The sequence below is a fragment of the Stomoxys calcitrans genome, chromosome 2 (genome assembly GCF_963082655.1).
Source record: "Stomoxys calcitrans chromosome 2, idStoCalc2.1, whole genome shotgun sequence".
In the NCBI taxonomy this organism is placed as follows: Eukaryota; Metazoa; Arthropoda; class Insecta; order Diptera; family Muscidae; genus Stomoxys; species Stomoxys calcitrans.
Window position 1 is genome coordinate 69,185,654 of NC_081553.1, and position 18,259 is coordinate 69,203,912.

Here is an 18,259-nt window from a genome sequence, read left to right on the forward strand (position 1 = left end):
AAGCCTCAATTTTCGTGCGATTTGGCTGAAATTTGGAACAAAGTCTTGAGTTATGACTTCCAACATCCATGCCAAGTATGTCAGAATCGGTCTGTAAACAGATATAGCCCTCATATATACTGATCCCCGGGTAAGACTTTTTGAGCCCTAAGAAGCCTCAATTTTCATGCGAGTTGGCTGAAATTTGGAACAAAGTCCTGCGTTATGACTTCCAATATCCATGCCAAGTATGATCCGGATATATTCAGATTTGGATATTTGGCCCCAAATAAACCGATCCCTGGATTTGACTTCTTGAACCCTAAGAAGCTTTAATTTTCATCCGATTTGGCTGAAATTTGGAACAAAGTCCTGAGTTATGACTTCGAACATCCCTATCCAGTATGATTCGAATCGGTCTATAAACAGATATAGCCCCCATACAAACCGATCCCTAGATTCGACTGTTTGAGCCTTTAGAAGCCTCAACTTTCATACCATTTGTCCGAAATTTGGAACAAAGACTTGAGTTACGAATTTCAACTTCCATGCCAAGTATGATCTGAATCGGTCTATAAACAGATATAGCCCCCAAATTAACCGATCACCGGATTTGACTTCTTCAGCCCTTAGAAGCCTACATTTTCACATAATTTGGCTGATATATTGCCCAAAAACCTATCTAATAACTTACAACATCAGTGCCAAATTCTATCCAAATCGGTCAATATGGTGATCTAGCGATATCTCGATATGACTTCTTGGGACCATAATATTTCAAATACAAACTCAGTTAATAAAGATTCGGCCAGGCCGAACTTGGTACACTTTTACTTGTTTTCCTTAAAACATAAACCAAACGACGTATACAAAATTCTTTGGAAGATTAAAGTGTCCAGCATCATTTTTAAGCCATAATGGTGCAGAGTTCATACACTCTCCCAAATTTTTTATTAAAAACAGCAAAAATTTATGCTAAAACAGTAGTTTTTGTCTGCTGAAATGGGAAAGCAGGTATTACTGTTGTTTCAGCAAACATAGGGCTACTGTTTTAGCAAATATTTCTTACTGCTATTTCAACTAACAAAATCTGTTGTTTTGAGTTCACAAGTCTGCTGTTGTGTACTTGTTTTGATTACTTTAGACATTTTTTAGAATTACTTTAAAAATTTTTTTGCAAGAGATGATTTTAATATGTGGAATATTACTGAAAAGAAGCTACCTGGTCTGTCCATTGGTATACATTTGCGGCTGAGCAAGCTCGCATTTGTTATTATTGCTCTAATGTGCACATGACTGATATGGCTTTTTATATCTAAATTTAAAGAAAAAATGTTATGGAAAGTATGTATTTAATGTTCTATTTTTCTTCTAACACCCCCTTCATTATTAAGCAGCGGTCATTTTCAGCTAACAACAGACTTTTCAGCAGTAAGCCTGCTACTCCCAAATTGCAGTACTACTGATGTAATAGCAGAGCTACTGCTACAATAGCAGCAAAATAACCTACTAATATTCAGCTGACAATTTTTGCTATTTTCAGCAAACTTTTTTCTATGAGTCTACACTCAAATAAAAGTTGATGGAAACTTGAAGATTTTGTTCTTGATCTAAGGATTTTGGTAAACATTGCGAACCAAAAAGGCGAATCTATTGGGTTGCTCAAAAAGTAATTGCAGATTTTTCATATAGTCGGCGTTGACAAATTTTTTCAATGACTTGTGACTCTGTAATTGCATTCTTTCTTCTGTCAGTTATCAGCTGTTACTTTTAGCTTGTTTTATAAAAAAATAGGCGAAATTTTGTTTACATTTGTTTGTTTGGCGTCAATTTTAATATGGAGCCCACAAAGGAGCATTTTCGTCATATTTTACTTTATTATTTCCGTAAAGGAAAAAACGCGGAGCAGGTTGCTAAAAAGTTACGAGATGTGTATGGTGATAAAGCCTTAAAAGGAAGACAGTGTCAAAATTGGTTTCGCAAATTCCGTTCTGGAGATTTTTCACTTAAAGATGAGCCACGTTCAGGTCGGCCAAATGAAGTTGATGATGACCAAATCAAAGCATTAATCGAATTGGATCGTCATGTAACTGAGCGTGAGATAGGAGAGAAGTTAAATATACCAAAATCAACCGTTCATTATCACACAAAAAGTCTTGGACTGGTGAAAATGCTTGATATTTGGGTACCACATGTATTGAAAGAAATTCATTTAACAAACCGAATCAACGCTTGTTATATGCACCTTAAACGCAATGAATTCGATCCGTTTTGAAAACGAATCATAACTGGAGATGAAAAATGGAGTTTTTACAACAACGTTAGTCGAAAACGATCATGGACCAAGCATGGTGAACCAGCTCAAACCATTTCAAATGCTGATATCCACCAAAAGAAGGTTATGCTGTCTGTTTGGTGGGATTGGAAGGGTGTGGTATATTTTGAGCTGCTTCCAAGGAACCAAACGATTAATTCGGATGTTTACTGTCAACAATTGGACAAATTGAATACAGCCATCAAGGAGAAGCGACCAGAATTGGTCAATCGTAAAGGTGTCATATTCCACCAGGACAACGCTAGACCGCACACATCATTGGTCACTCGCCAAAAACTGAGTGAGCTTGGCTGGGAACTTTTGATGCATCCACCATGTAGCCCTGACCTTGCACCATCAGACTACCATTTATTTCGATCTTTACAGAACTCCTTAAATGGTAAAACTTTCGGCAATGATGAGGCTATAAAATCGCACTTGGTTCAGATTTTTACAGATAAAGGCCAGAAGTTCTATGAGCGTGGAATACTAAATTTGCCAGGAAGATGACAAAAGGTTATCGAACAAAATGGCAATTATATATTTAATTAAATTTCATTCTAAGTTTTATTAAAAATGCATTTACTTTCTTTTAAAAAATTCGCAATTATCTTTTGGGCAACCCAATACATAATAAGGTAATATCGACGCGTCAGCTTTCGATGTTATTCTCGCAACTCTCCCAATCCATTGATATTCCTGTGAGGCGGTAATGTCAATCTTGTACTTTGCTCAAACAACCGTCAGTGTGTTTACTGGACCTTCTCTGTAAAAAGTTCAGACTTTCCAAGTACATATTAGCAAAGGATGATCCTTAATTTCAACATTAGAGGAGTCAATTTGTTGATTCCTTCGTTTTTTCAGAGTAATCAGTATTCAAACAGTGTCCTGTAGTAACCACACCAAATCTATTTCATTTGATTTCAGATTTAGCTCCTATATTATATAAACCATCAATGATACCCCGTTTTGATTTTAAATAATTTAAATATATTGGGTTGCCCAACAAGTAATTGCGGATTTTTTAAAAGAAAGTAAATGCATTTTTAATAAAACTTAGAATGAACTTTAATCAAATATACTTTTTTTACACTTTTTTTCTAAAGCAAGCTAAAAGTTACAGCTGATAACTGATTACTTTTGGGGCAACCCAATAGATAAATATACATAAATATATACAAAAAATAATGAAGCCTTAAATTAGTATATTTGACAGTTCTAAAAAGGAAATGTGTCAAATAAACCTCTTTCACATCTATATTAAGTTTTGTGAATACCGCTGTTAGTGAACATTTTTAATACAATCCATAGTGGTGGGTGGTGAAAAAACAATCGACCCGACGACATTTTTGCTTTTTTAATTTCAATGGACTTTATGTTTTGCTCATTAAATGTGTTTGCGAAATTTCTCTGGAGTAGATTCACATACTTTTTGCTCCCCCACGGCCGGTATGGGCTAAAATAACCATATTGTTTAAATTATAAGAAATTCTACCATAATTGGTTTATACCACATAGGTATAAATATGCTATATAGGTATTAATTGCATATTTTTCATATATTTTTAAAATAAATCATCCCGCAAGTAGCACTCATTAATGTTAGAAAACTTACGCACAGCACTGTGTTTGTCGGAGAAAGAAACCTACTGACAGACATAAATCGCACAAGCGTCTACTCAACTCGGCCATGTGTGTTGGTTTAGTCAGCCCGGCAAGTTCTATTAAAAGCAGAATGAGTATTTCTCAGATACTTTTCAATCGAATGCGATTCTATGTCATGGCTGTATGTGTGTGTATCTGTGTACGACAACGGCATGAGGGTAGCGTGGCCGAGCGGTCTAAGGCGCTGGTTTAAGGCACCAGTCTCTTCGGAGGCGTGGGTTCGAATCCCACCGCTGCCAAGTTGATTTTTTTTCAAATTTTCCTTTTGGTATCTCATGTTTTTTTTTTTTGTTGTGATTATTACATGCCAATTGTGTTGAGATCATTATCATGGTTTATTTCGCAAATAAACATGACTTTGGTTTGGGCTTCTTATACAGTTAGTTGGCTTGTTGATGGTTTGTAATTTTTCTGGACACTTTGTTCGTTCATCAATTAATGACCCTTGATTAGCCTCTAAATTTGCCAATATCTCATTCGCGTGAGGTTTCGTTGTTGTTGTTGTTGGTGGCGCTGGTATAGCTTTTTTTTGCAGTCAGGCTGTTTGATTTTTTTTTTACAAAATTGTTTTCACTTGATTTTGGCTATTGGCTTAAATCTTGTATGGATGTTTCTTCTCATCTTGTGGCTACCGTTTTTACTGCAGTTGTCTTTGCACTTTCTGCAAATCTGACTGTTAAGATGTATGGATGCTGGGGGAACAGTGTTTAAGAAAAAAATTAAAACAATTTTTAAAATCACCAAATATTGACAAAATTTCCTAAAACACATAAAAATTTAAGGAAATTGTATTTGAAAGTAAAAATTTCCGTGTGTCTGTCCGTCCGTCAGTCTGTTGCAAACACTCTACAGCCTTCAAAAATTTAGATATTAAGCTGAAATTTGGCACAGATACGACTTTTTGATGCACGCTTATTAAGTTCTTGAACGGGCCAAATCGGACCATATTTGGATATAGCTGCTATATAGACCGATTATTTTTTATCCGATTTCGCTGAAATTTTTAGGCCTTCCGGCATCTGACTAAAATATGGTTTGAATCGGACTATATCTATTGTAAATATAGCTGTCATATAGACCGATCTGCCCATAAAGGGTCTATTATTTATTACCCGAATTCGCTGAAATTTAAAACATTGAGTAGTTTTAGGCCTCCCAACATCCGACCCAAATATGGTGCAGATCGGACTATATGAAGATATAGGTGTCATGAAGATATAGACCGTCCTGCCGAAAAGGGTCTGACACCCATAAAAGCTTTAATTACTGCGCGGTTTCACAGAAATGTGAATCAGTGTGTTGTTGTAACCCTCCCGACATCCGATTCAAATAAAGTTCCGATCGGACTATATTTAGATATAGCTATCATATAGACCGATCTGCCGATTGAGGGTCTGAAGCCGATAAAAGCCGCAATTATTATTCAATTTCGCAGAAATTTGGGACATTGAGTAACGTTAAGTCCCTCGACATTCTTGTTTCATTTGTCTCAGATCGGCTGAGATTTGGATATTGTTGCCTTATAAACCGATCTCTGGATTTAAGGTCTTGTGCCCATGAAATGCGCATTTTTGTCCGATTTCGCTGAAATTTGGGTCGGTGACGTATGTTTGGTTTTTGATTATCCATGTCCTACATGGTTTAGATCGGTCTATATGTGGATATAGCTGCATAAAAGACCAATTTTTTTTCTACAAAATTGAACAGTTACTTGCATTTATAAGACCACTCTATGTTCGTGTCGAATTTGGTCCAAGTCGACGGAAAGTTATAGTTCATGGAACTGTGGTGTCAGAAGGACCATAGCATCTGCATATTTGCAATTCGATGGCCGGGTAGAACGTACAACTGACTGCCTCATTCTTTTGATATTTACCGGAGTTCCGATGGTCCTTTGAAGTCCATTTCTGGGTTAAGCGACATTTCCGCACTACCAAAATAAGTTAAACCACGAACACACAAAAAAATCACGACAATTTTTTCAATTAAACATTTAATAGAAAAAAAATTTTTTTTTCAATTAAAAAATCAATTTAATCAATAATTTTTTAAATGAATCCGGATTCCTTTTCAATTACGACCGTGATTGGTATTAAGGCAGTTCTCAATTAGAAAATCAATTGATTCAATCATTTTTTTAATTGAATTAAAATTTTTTTTCTAATTTTCTAATTGAATCGGAAGCGTGTTTAGACCCAACAGGACTGTTATGACTGTCTGTTTTTGAAAAAGGCTAGCCGCTCAAAATCTTGATAAATACTTTCTATATATAACGGGTTTTAAGAGATATAGGAGAGTTAAAAAAACACATAAAATTAAAAAAAAATGCATGAAATCATTATTTGAATCGATAGTACGGTCCATATAATTTAAAGATTAAAGGTTATTTCATGCAAATGCGCTTAGTTAAATTTTGACATACTCTTTCCAAAATCTCGGCCGGTATCTCCCGAATAAATGCTTCAGTGTTGTCTTCCAATGCGTCAATTGAAGCGGACTTGTCTGTATAGACATGAGTAAATCGCACGATCTGGGCGGCCAACTGACCGGTTCCGAACGTGAAGTAAAATATTCAGCGTACTCGCAATTCAATAAGTCCATTCTTACGCGTGCTGTGTGGCATGTGGCACCATCTTGTTTAAACCACATGTCATTCAAGTCAAGCTCTTGCATTTAAGACGAAAAAAATTGTATATCATCTCACGATAGCGCTCATCATTCACATTTACATAACGATTCGCATCATCTTTGAAGAAATACGGTCCAATGATGCCACCAGCCCATAAACCGCACCAAACTGTGACTCTTTCTGGATGCATTGGTAGCTCTTGCAATGCTTCTGGCTGAACTTCACTCCAAAATTGACAGTTCTGCTTATTTACGTACCCATTGAGCCTGAACAGAGCACATATTATGATTATTAAATTCAATAATTTGCAAGCGTTGTTCGTTTGTAAGGCGATTCACGGTTAAAGCATAGACCAAACTGAAGATGTTTGATAGTGAAACAAAACACAAAAAGTGCGTGAGCTTTTTAAACCAGTGTTGCCAAAAAGAAAATACCAATCACCCTTTATATAAGAATGCATTTGTGTTTGTCTGTCGGTTTTTGTTTGTTTGTTCCGTATAAACTCAAAAACGGGTGAACTAATTTTCTTGAAATTTTCACGATGGTGCATAAGTTTTCGATATCTGAAGGTGGCGGACCCTCCCCCTTACCCTAGTTTTCAGAACCGCTAGATCTCGGATATGGTTGGTGTGATTTAAGTGAAGTTTTGTGTGCTGTCTTATAGTATATATATGTAGTAACCTAAAAACAAAAACTTGGTATCCAAATTTCGGATGGGGTACTTAGGGAGCCCTGCCCCATCCCCAAAACCAAATCTTATATAAAAATCAGTTTGTATTTGTTTGTCGGTTTGTTTGTTTGTATGTATGTTTCTTTGTGTGTTCATTATAGACTCAAAAACCGGTTTTATGAAATGTTCACTGATGATGGACAATGATACCGTAGCAAAAATAGGCTACTAAATTTTTTGATATCTGAAGGGCGGACGGACCCTCCCCCTTATCCTAATTTTCAGAAACACCAGATCTCGGTGATGGGTGGTGCGATTTAAACGAACTTTTGTGTGTTCTCTTATAGTAATCTAAATATAAAAAATTGGTATCCAAATTTCGGATGGGGTGCCTAGGGGGTCCTCCCCACCGTAAAACATAATAAATATATATTTAGACCAATCACGACAATATGGGACTCGAATGAAAGGTATTTAGGATAAGAAAACGTAGTTGATATCCAATTGTCGGGCCAACCCCCCAAACACCCCTAAATCGGACATATTTACCGACCATGACAATATAGGACTCAAATGAAAGGTATTTGCGAGTAAAATACGAATCTGATGTCCAAATGTGGGACCAAGTTTCTGGTTCCTGGTTTCCTTCCCCAAAACAACCCCAAACAGGACTTATTTACTGACCTTGGCATTATGGGGCTTAAATTAAAGGTATTTGAGTGTAGAATACGAATCTGATATCCAAATGTGGAGCCAAGTAATTGCCTTGCCGCCCTTCTCAAAAACACCCCCAAAGAGCACAAATTAAGTCCATAGCAATATGGGCCTCAAATGAAAGGTCTTTGGGAGTAAAGCAATTTGATATCAATATTCGGGAAAAGGTGTCTCTGGGGTCTACCCAGACACCACCCATATAGGACGTATTTGCTGACCATTCCAATATGGGGATGTATTAAGAGGTGTTTTAGAATAGAACACGATATGATATATATTTTATATATTTTCAGGGCCAAGTCACTGAACTGCTGACATCCCTTTACCCCAACCTCCTTTTTTATACCCACCACCATGGGATATAACCCCTATTCATTTATTCATTCAGTCTTTAAAAATTCAGTAATTAAAATTTGACACAGACTCGTATTTCTTCCATGCGCAGGTTAAGTTCTTGAATGGGCCAAATCGGACAATATCTGGAGGTAGTTGCTATATAGACCGGTCTGCCTATTTTGGTCTTAAGACCAGGCGCATTTATTAACCGATTTCGTTAAAATTTGGAACAGTGAGTTATAAACGAGCCACCGATATCCAACTGAGCCATATAGACCGATCTACCGATTTGGGGTCTTAAGCCCATAACAGGCACATTCATTGTGCCTGTTGTGGCTTGTGCCTCCGACTTACGACTGGAATATGGTTTATATCGAGCCATATTAGCATATAGCTGCCATGTAGGTCAAGCTGCCTATTTCGGGCCTTAAACCCATAAAAGACGCATTTATTACCCGATTTAGCTAAAATTTGGTACCGCGAGTTATAATAGAGCATCCGATATCCAAAGGAAGTATGGTCTATATCAGGCCATATTTACATATTGCTGCCATATAGACCGATCTGCCGATTGAGGTCTATATGGCAGCCTATAAAAATCGCATTTATAACCTGATTTCACTGAAATTTGGTATAGGGAGTTTTTTAAGCCCGTTGATATCCAATTCAAATGTGATCTATATAGGATCATATTTATATAAAGCTGCCATACAGACTGCTCTGCATATTTAGGGTCATAAACCCATGACAGACGCATTTACTTCCCGATTTAGATAAAATTTAGAACATCAAGTTTTATTAGTCCCGTTGCGATTCGGGCCGTACATGGTCCAAATCGGACCATGTCTGGATATAGTTGCCATATAGATATTTCGCTTAAATTTGCAACAGCGGGTTTTGTGAGGCCCGTCAAGAACCTGACCAAATAGGATCGGACCGTACTTGGCTGCAGTTGTCATATAGACCGATCTGCTGAATAAGGGTCTTAAGCCCATAAAAACCGCATTTATTACCTGATTTCGAATAGTGGGTTGGAGAAGACCCCCGATAACCGAACTGAGTATGCTCTTGTTCTGACCTATTTGGTCATAGCCCCCATATAAACCGAAGCCCGATTTTGCAAAGTTGGAGATTGTGACTTGCATAAGGCTTCTCGACACCTAAACTAAATATGATCCATATCGGCCCATATTTGAGTATTAATGTGAATATAATAGAGTTAATGGTGGTGGGTATTGAAAGTTCGGCAACTTAATGGCACCGCTTAACTTAGTTGTTATCATTAACTGTTATTTCAAAATTATTTCTTATTCAAATCAGTTCACTGTTCCTCATAGTCAGCATTTGCCCAATAAGTTAAATCTTTGAAGTTTTTCTAATGCTGCCAGCCAGCTGCCCCCCTCTTGCTGCTAAATGGACAGCTATGCTGCTGCGGCCAGCAAACAGCAACATCAAGAAATGCAATGGGAAAACATAATGAGAAAAACCTGGTTACGAAACCCTGAAGAAAAAAACTTCCGCATTCATTTAAGATCATTTTTGTCGTTTGTTGCTGTTGCTGTTGCTAATGCTGATGCTACTGCAGCGGTTGCTGCTTTTTGTTGGCCTTTTCCAGCAAACGTTTGAATGTTGCTAGTGACCAGTAAGTGTTGTTTGTTGGCAGTAAACTGCAACATTTCATAGCGCCTGAAAGCTAGTCTGACTACTGCCACATATATATTTACATCTCCAACATATGATCCACCAACAGAAAAAAAGAAGAGGCAGTCCATCTTTAATAAGGATTAATCGGTTTTATAAAGTTTCTAGCAGTTTTGTCATATAGATTTTTAATCATGGTATAACTTTGCTGTTTATAGCAGGTCCAATAGTTAATACAAAAAGTGCACATCTGAAGTAGAACTAAAGTGGGAATGGCTATGAAGGTGTTTTATTTTAGTTATTCACACTATTCCCTTATGGAATGTTCATGGGCAATTTTGCATTGCATCACACTGCTCAATAAATTTTTCGGTAGAAAAAACTGGTGCATCTCTTCAGATCTGTTACTACTATTGCACCAAATGCAATTAAGGTCCTATCATACTTTCTGTCAATCTTATTGAGTGTTTTAGCAGTAGATCTTACTTTACTTTAATTGGCCATTACAGAAATTGTATTCCTCTAGTCGAACGTACAATATATGTCCAAGCGCCTCGATCTTCTGAGCTTCTTCTCCAATCTCTGAACCCAGTTTCTGGACGTCGCTCTCCACTTGGTCACTCCATTGGTGGAGTGCGTTTCTTTGCGTTTTCTTTTTACCAAACTTCTGTCAAACCTGCAAAAATTAAAGCTTCTAGAAACCGAACAAGGATGATCGAGAGACCGGTTTACATGGGAGCAATATCAGGTTATATACTGATTTGGACCGTATTTGTCACAGTTATTAGAAGTCGTAACAGAATATCGCATTCAAAATTTCAGACAAATGGTACAAAAATTGCGACTTCCAGGGGCTTAAGAAGCCAAATCGGACAATAATTGCGGCTTCCAGGGACTCAAGAAGTCAAATCGGGAGATTGGTTTATATGGGAGCTATATCAGGTTATAGACTGAGTTGGACCGTATTTGGCACAGTTGTTCGAAGTCGTAACAGAATATCCCATGCAAAATTTTTGCGAGATCAGACAAAAAATTGCGGCCTCCAGGGGCTCAAGAAGTCAAATCGGGAGATCGGTTTATATGGGAGCTATATCACAGTTGTTGGAAGTCATAACACAACTTCACAAGCAAAATGTCAGCCAAATCGGACAAAAATTGCGGCTTCCAGGGGCTCAAGATGTCGAATCGGGAGATCGGTTTATATGGGAGCTATATCAGGTTATAGACCAATTTAGACCGTACTTGGCAGAGTTGTTGAAAATCATAATAGAATACTACATGCAATATTTCAGCCAAATCGGACAAAAATTTCGGCTCCCAGAGGCTCCAGAAGTCATATCGGTAGATGGGTTTATATGGGAGCTATATCTGGTTATAGACCGATTTTGGCCGTACTAAACACAGTTGTTGGAAATCATAACTGAACCCTATGTGCAAATTCAGGCCAATTGGAGAAAAATTGCAGCTTCCAGGAGCTCAAGAAGTATGCTGAGGTTCCAATCACAGTATATGCGTTCTTCTAGCCAGATTTCGCAGACGAGCGCCTTATCAGCGTGTCGCCCCCGGTCTTAAACAGTTCAGCCGGCAACCCATCAGTTCCTGCTGTCTTATTGTTTTTCAACCGGGTCACTGCTACATGGACTTCATTCTGACTAGTGTGTACCACACACACTCTATACCATCATCAGGAATTGGTTCTGTGTTATATACATGGTAACCATCATCGGATACCAGCAGCTGGGAAAGTGCTTTTCGCATATTCTCATCACACTATCTGTACCAGTTACCAGATTTTCTTCTTTGTCTCTGCAGGAGGTTGTGCCTGTACCAACGCCATCGGTTTGATGTTTAATTTTCTGCTAGAATTTTTAGACTCTATACTGGCACCATCTCGATTCGCTCACACTTACGTCTTTTCATTTCCTTCTTCTTCTTGCGGAAGTGGCGTTTATACTCTCTCCTTTTCTCCCGATACCTCTCCTTTAGCTGGACTGTATGGTTGCCCTGTATTTCCGCGTTCTTGGCTTCAGAACCATGGGTTCCTTGGGGGAAGATTTTGATACCAAGGTATGGATGTTGCTGCTCTTTCCATGGAGTGGGCAATGGTTTGCTATTACTATCGGGACAGGAAGTGGTTTCTTCAACCCATTGCGCAGCCTAGTGGAGTATGCCATTGCCATCTGTTGTGTTTGCAGCTTTCCGTTACCCGGCTTTGGTGCAATGTCGGGGATAACATAGTGACCATAGCTGCTCTTTGGTTAAAGAACATATTCAGCACAATTCCTAAATGGAAATGAACAGAAGGCAGACTTTTGAAGTATAGTCCACCAGAGCTCAACACTACATATCATTGTAAGCAAATGAAGTATAAAACCAAAGCATGACACAGGGTTTAAAACCCGACGATTGTCATTAGCCCGGGGTCTAGGGCAACAGTTATCCTTTTCGCTCTTTCCAAATAGTTTGTATATTTTGCTTTTAGAAAGCGAAACTTCTGTTCCTGCTTAGGGTAATATCACCTGGTAAAAGTAAAATTTTATAAGGATTTAGCTTTTTTAAGTTGAAAAACATTCGAGCGAGCGGACGGACATCGCACTTAGGAACAGGGACAAACTTCTCACATATAAATGAGTGCAGTCCGATTCAGGTTTAAGTTCAATAATAAGGGGCTGCCTTTTTATAGTCGAGTCCGAACGGCGTGCTGCAGTGCGACATCTCTTTGGAGAGAAGTTTTACATGGCATAGTACCTCACAAATGTTGCCAGCATTAGGAGGGGAAAACCACCACTGAAAATTTTATCTGATGGTCTCGCCAGCATTCGAACCCAGGCGTTAAGCTTCGTAGGCGGACATGCTAACCTCTGCTCTATTGTGGCCTCAGCAGCTTAAAGTCTTTCCATTCAAAATATTGAACTTAAACATATGCACAAAATCCATATGAATGTTCATACCAATACTATTATAAAATTTCATTGTATAAGTGTCAAGATTATAAACCTGTATGTTGCTGTTGCTCTTTGGATGCCAACGGTGTGAGATGAGAATGTCCCCAAGCTAAGACTGTATAACAGATACCGCTCCCCTTCTCATTATCCACTTATCACAAAATCACGATTGACAAAATGTTTACAAGACCAACAACATGGATTCTTGTCAACGCTGTTGAGTTCACAGTGTGGCCACGATTAGAGGCGGTAGCTAGTTTTCTCTGTTCTTTAGGATTAGAGTTTGTTTCCAGAATGTTCATATGTCAAGAAAACCGCCACAAAAGTAATTAATCAATCAATTATTTTTTCTAATAGATTTCGATAACATCCGCCTGTTGTGTAGATGGAGAATAAATTTTTTAACAGGATACGGAAAAACATCATTGGCTCAAAGTTTCTTAAGGTATGAACAAAAATTTGAATTATAGCCTGAGCAAGGCAGATTGTTTTGATGATTTGGATTGGCTATAATCTCAGAGGCCACCGTAGCGCAGAGGTTAGCATGTCTGCCTACGACGCTAAACGCCCGCACTGCGGCACGTCGTTCGGACTCGACTATAAAAAGGAGGCCCCTTATCATTGATCTTTAACTTGAATCGGACTGCGCTCTTTGATATGTGAGAATTTTGCCCCTATTCCTAAGTGGAATGTTCATGGGAAAAATTTGCATAATCTCCGATATAGTTTAATACTCCGATTTGATGCTTTGAACGCGAACAGAAAGCAACTCATGTACATATCTTTAAAGAAATTTTATTTGGACTTCAGTTATGGAACTTTATATCCTTGCAAATAGACAGAGCCACCATGGGTTCCTTGTTTCTTCTACTGAAAATAACAACTTCTGGAATGACCTGTGGGACTTAGGGATGTTGAAATCCAAGCAACGGTTCTGATTGATTTTGACTTGGCAAAATCCAGGCATATCTTGGACATACTTCATCTCAAATGTGGACACAAACCTGCCCGCGATGTCACCTTTGTGCCACGAGTTCAGCTATAGAACGATAAAAATATAGGCTTCGGGTTAGTAGTCCATCACACGAAAACCAGAAGGAATTACTTTGAAACAAGTAAAAGCCCTAAAAGTGAATGTACCCTTCACCATGAAGGAAACAATGGAAAGGAAAGGATAAAAGAAAAGAATTGCTATGCTATTGGGTTGCCCAAAAAGTAATTGCGGATTTTTTAAAAGAAAGTAAATGCATTTTTAATAAAACTTAGAATGAACTTTAATCAAATATACTTTTTTTACACTTTTTTTCTAAAGCAAGCTAAAAGTAACAGCTGATAACTGACAGAAGAAAGAATGCACTTGCAGAGTCACAAGCTGTGAAAAAATTTTTCAACGCCGACTAAATGAAAAATCCGCAATTACTTTTTGGGCAACCAATATATCAAGTTATGATCCGATTCGGACTATAATGGAATGAATGTCGGAGACCACAGTAAAAGTCATTGTGTAACATTTCAGTCAAATCCAATAAGGACTTCGCCCTCCAGGGACTCAAAAAGTAGTATAGGGAGTTCGTTTAATGGGGAAGCTGTATTAGGTTTTAGACCGATTCAGACCATATTTGACACGTATATTGAAGGTCATGGGAGAAGTCGTTGTACAAAATTTCACCCAAATCAGATAATAATTGCTCCTTAAAGAGGCTCAAGAAGTCAAGATCCCAGATCGGTTTCTACGGCAGCTATATCAGGTTATGGACCAATTTGAAACACACTTTGCATAGTTGTTGAAAGTCATAACGAAACACGTTGTGCAAAATTTCAGCGAAGTCGTATAGAATTTTTGCCCTCTAAAGGCTTAAGAAGTCAATACCCCAGATGACACAACATGACAGCTGTATCAGGTAATGCATCGATTTCACCTGCACTCAGCACAGTTGTTGTAAATCATAACAAAACACCGCATGCAAAATTTCAGCCAAATCGAATAAAAATTGCGTCTTCTAGAGGTTCGAGAAGTCAAGACCCCAGATCGGTTTATATGACAGCTATATCAGGATATGGACCGATTTCAACCATACCTAGCACAGTTGTTGAAAATCACAATAAAAACACCTCATGCAAAATTCCAGCCAAATCGGATAAAATTTGCGCCCTGTAGTGGCTCAAGAAGTCATGATCCAAGATCGGTTTATATGACAGCTATATCATAATTCCAGCCAAATCGGATAAAAATTGCGCCCTATAGTGGCTCAAGAAGTCAAGATCCAAGATCGGTTTATTTGGCAGCTATATCAAAACATGGACCGATATGGTCAATATACAGTCTCAACCGGCCTACAAAATTATGAGCGGCTAGCTTTACTCCTTCGAAAGTTAGCGTGCTTGGCTAAATCGACATAAAATGTCGTGACGATCAAGAAAACTTAATGGGTCTAACATATTACACAAGTCTCCAACATATAATTTTATTGTGGTCCAAACCGAACCATATCTTAACATCGCTCTAATAGCGGAGCAAATCTTTTCTTATATCCTTTTTTGCCTAAGAAGAGATGCCGGGAAAAGAACTCGACAAATGCGATCCATGGTAGAGGGTATATAAGAACTAAGCACGCTTTTACTTGTTCTGAATTGTATGTGTTTCTTTTAACTTTCCTATAGCTCTTAAAAAATTACCCTTTATGTGGATCAGTTTGAGTTAATGGAGAATACAGGCGTCGTATGAATCACGAGCTGTATGGGCTGTATGACAACGATAACATAGTTACGACTATCAAAATGCAACGGCTGCGTTGGCTAGGTAATGTTGTCAGAATGGATGAAGAAGCTCCAGCAAAGAAGTCTTTTGAAGGAAATCACGGTGGTACAAGCAAACCGGGAATATCAAAAGTAGTGGAAGACACCTTGAAACTTGGTTCAGAGATTTAAGAATGAGCACAGAAGATTAAGGCGGTTAGACGCTATCCTGGGACATGAATGGGACAAATGTTCCAATCAAAGTAAAGTAAAGCAATGACCTATTTTGGTCTTAACCTTCTCTCTTATGTGTCAATAAGAAAACTCTATTCTCTTGTTGTTTCCATCGTGAAACCATCAGTTAACCGCAAGCCTAATTCTTTTATTATCTATCAATCAATAATAGGTCATAAACCGTTATTAGGCCAAATGCATTAGAATGTTGAAGATTTGCATGCAAAGCGCTAGCAGCTCGGGACAAGCAATCATGATGGTCAATACTCATCAAGAAATAGCACTACGTGAATGAGTTCAAAGCAGATGTTTGCCTCAAGAATGCCAAAGTTTCTGTAGTCTATGGAAGCCTTATCCCCCACCAAACCCCAGAAACATGGAAAGCATTTGTGAACGACAAGGCCCATGCTTGATATATAGATTCATACTATACACATCTATGTACTCACATTCTTGTAAAACTCCCAACCCAGCTATCCCAGTTTTATACTGGCTCATCTCCCCCGCATTGATACTCCCTTCCCCTAGGAGATTCATGTCTGTCGATGGCACAAAACATTCCTGGGCTATAAAAATGAACAGAAAGATGGTTTAGCACTACAAGACTCGACTTGAGTCGTCTCTATTGACTAGTGGCAGTACATAATTTATAGCACCATTGGACTATGGCCATTTCTTTCATTGTCACAGTTGGCAGAATGAGAAAGGTGGAAAGTAAGAAGGAAAGCCAAAAGCCAATATGTGGCGCAAAACACAACGAAACAGTTTTGCCAATAGCATTAGTGGCAGCAGCAACAGTCAGAAACCATTGCAATGGTCGTCGCTCACTCACTCGTCCATGTTAACCGTTAACTTTGTTGTTTTCCAGAAAAAATATCGGTCAAGAGTGTCTCATTCCTGCTGTGATTGCATCATATCCCGTTGATCAGTGGTCAAGCTTTCCTTAGTTAAATGCTGATTATTACATATGTTGTTCTTATTATTGTTGTTTGGCGGATCGCATGACCTACCGTTTGATGACCAATGGCCAATGTCCGCTATCGATTAATGTTAGCTTTTATCATTCCATATATACGAGGGATGAGTGGAAATAAGTTACTGGTTTGTTAGAAACTGAGAATTTTTGTGCCCTTCTTCATAGGTTTGTAATGGTGTACAAACTTCGTTATTGCTTTTGTAAAACCTTAAAATATTAGCCTAAGTTAGTGGTTGGCAAATACACACATACTATTGCACATTATTGTGTACGTGCACAAGAACACCCTGCAAACATTTCCGATGGCCAAGCAATCTTTCGGGATTCTTCTAGATGAAGATTTTTGTTTGTTTGTTCCGTATAGACTCGAAAACGGCTGAACCGATTATCTTGAAATTTTCACAGATTGTGAAGGTTGGCCTGGAAGAAAACATAGGCTATATAATTTTTTGATATCGGGAGGGGGCGGACCCTCCCCCTTACCACAAAAGTACTACCCAAAAATAAAAGTCGACCAATCGAGACAATATGGGATTCAAATGAAAGGTATTCAAGAGTAGAGTATGAACTGCATAATAAAAGTTGGGTCTAAGTACCTGGGGGGCCGCCCCAGCCCCAAAACCCCTTAAGTAGGTCTATTTGACGATCATGATAATATGGGACTCAAATGAAAGGTATTCGGGTGTAGATAACGAATATGCTCAGTAAGTAGGAATAGGCTTTATAATTTACTGATAACGGAAGGGGGCGGACCCTCCACCGTTACCCCAAAAACAGCACTCAAAATCAAAAGTGGACCGATAAGGACAATATGGGTATCTAAAGAAAAGTATGCGGGAATAGATTACGTATCTGGCATACAAATTCATGTCGAAGTATAGGGGGTCACCCCACCCCCACAAAAACGCCCAAAATGGGCACATTAGCCAATCACGGATATATGGGACTCGGTTTGTTTATTCCGTATAAACTGAAAATGGTCAGAACCGATTTTCTCGAAATTTTCCCATATTGTGTAGGTTGGTCTGGAAGGAAACATAGGCTATATAAATTTTCGGTATCGGACCCTCCTCTTTATGCCAAAATCACAACCCAAAATCAAAAGTAGACCAATCGAGACAATATAGGTATCAAATGAAAAGTATTGGAGAGTAGAATACGAATATGGTATTAAAATTTGAGTATAAGTACCCATCGGGCCGACCCAAATCCACCCCTTTACCCCAAAAAGCCACCCATATTCGAAAGTGGTCCAATGGGCACAATAAGGGCATCAAATGAAAGGTATTAGAGACCAGAAAACGAATATGGTATTAAAATTTGATTCCAAATACCCAGCATTCGAGTCTAGGTGGCGCTTTTCCTCCTAAAGATACGTCAAATGGGTTCTTTGAACCATTATGACAATATGGGACTCAAA

The 18,259-nt window shown here is 38.4% G+C and overlaps 1 non-coding gene across 1 annotated transcript; it reads left to right on the plus strand.

The window, feature by feature from the left end:
• The first annotated feature begins 4,115 nt into the window (after positions 1 to 4,115).
• Trnal-aag (transfer RNA leucine (anticodon AAG)) lies at positions 4,116 to 4,197 on the plus strand. Its single transcript has one exon. It is a non-coding gene; the product is annotated as a tRNA-Leu (tRNA).
• Positions 4,198 to 18,259: the final 14,062 nt, after the last annotated feature.